The following is a 1,609-nucleotide window of genomic DNA, read 5'->3' as shown; positions in this document are numbered from 1 at the left end:
CGGTGCTGCCTGTTTTCCATAATTAATGAATAATTAATTGGGAATGCACTGCAGTCTATTGCAGAGCAGGGATGGGCTTGTGGATCCGCACCTCTCCAAACACGCCCCTCCGGCCGACAGACGAGCTCTCCCTGCTCCAGCTTCCCACAAAGGGAGCTCACAACTCCCCTTTCCTTCCCAGATCGCTTCTGCTGCGATTCTCCTTTCTCCAGAGCTTCCAGGCTCTCGCTTGGCTGCAGCCCAGAGCACCTTGCCCACGGTGCCATCGCAGAGCCCATCCCAGCAGTTCCAGTCCAGAGAGCACCCCAGAGAACAACCTCTGCCTTCCCGTGGGGTAAAGCATTGCCTCACAGTGCCCGGGCACCGTGTCAGCCTTGTGCTTCCCGAAACGCTGCAGCCACCCGAGCAGGAGCCCCAGGATGGCACCAACCCATGGGATTAATTAAAACCTTCAAAGATGTCTGCTGAAATAAGGAGCTGTCAGGGCACCTTGGAGGAGGCTGGATTTTGGATTGTGCTGCTGGGGAAGCGCAATGAGGAGGCCCCAGCAGCACCCCCGAGCAGCAAAGCCCTACAGAGCAGGGAAGTTTGAAACTGGGATCCTGGGGTCCCCTGGCTAAGCAGCAGCAGCTACACCTGGGCAGGAGTTTCCCTCAGCACAAAATGGGGGTGGTGCCTCATGAGCAGGGCTGGGGGCTGCCTGCACATCCCTGTTCCTGGGGGGCAGTGCCAGAGGGAATTGTAAAGGTTTTACTGCTGCGTGATCGGAAGGACCTGCATAACTCACTGGTGGCATTTCATGTGGTCACCAGGCACTTGGGGCCATAAAAGCTTTATGGTGCTCCACGGCACCCCGCGCTCCTTGTGCTACACAGTTATGTTTATTCACTCTCTGACTCTCTTCTAGGGCCTTTGCTATTCTTTTTCACAGGTCTTTTATCCACGGGCTGGAGGAAATGAAGAATTCAGCCAGTGGGGCTGGGTGTAAATATCCAGCAGCGGAATGAAGATGTTTGGCCTGTGCTGCGCCATGCTCCGGCCTGCTTGCCTTCCTCAGCCCATCACTGGCCACTAATCAAGGCAGTAAATCCAAATTGGGAAGGGTTCAGTAGCGGTGGCTTCCCAGGACACACAGATCCTCAGCTGAACTTCAGCATCCTGCACCCCTCTGGCAAATCCCGTTTAACTGTTCACAAACATCCCGAGATGGTCTCCCCACATCAGCCCTGCCTGTCCCACTTGTCCCAAGACAAGACCGGCATCTCTGGCCTCTTTCCAAGCCCTGGGACTCCACATGGACAGGGATTTATGTGAGGTGAGGAAAGCAGAGCTGGCCAAGCCCTGCAGACCCCAGGGGCAAGAAGACCTCCCCGCACTGCCCTTAGACAGGTTATCCAGAGCCTCCTCTCCCCTTTGGAAGCCTTGGAGAAGAGCATTAGCTAATCAAGTGGTAGCAACTCTAATCAGCTTCATGCGCTCTCTCACTAACCTGATTCCTAATAAGAAAATGGTGGCGGGGAGGGGAGAGGAGGGGAGGGAGGGGGATCAGAGTAAATCCAGTGCACGAATTCCCCGCTGGGTGAGAGGCAGGACGGCAATTGGCCGGCTC

General features: G+C 55.9%; 1 protein-coding gene across 1 annotated transcript in view; it reads right to left on the bottom strand.

The window, feature by feature from the left end:
• The window catches only part of DSCAML1 (DS cell adhesion molecule like 1), a gene marked incomplete at its 5' end in the record, with an annotated part of 89,694 nt that overhangs the window by 19,426 nt on the left and 68,659 nt on the right, over positions 1 to 1,609 (bottom strand). The gene's annotated exons all lie outside the window — the stretch shown is intronic.

This window comes from Corvus brachyrhynchos, unplaced genomic scaffold (genome assembly GCF_000691975.1).
Source record: "Corvus brachyrhynchos isolate BGI_N302 unplaced genomic scaffold, ASM69197v1 scaffold46, whole genome shotgun sequence".
Classification (NCBI taxonomy): Eukaryota; Metazoa; Chordata; class Aves; order Passeriformes; family Corvidae; genus Corvus; species Corvus brachyrhynchos.
Note: the sequence above shows the minus strand (reverse complement) of the source record. Positions and strands in the feature narration are given on the sequence as shown.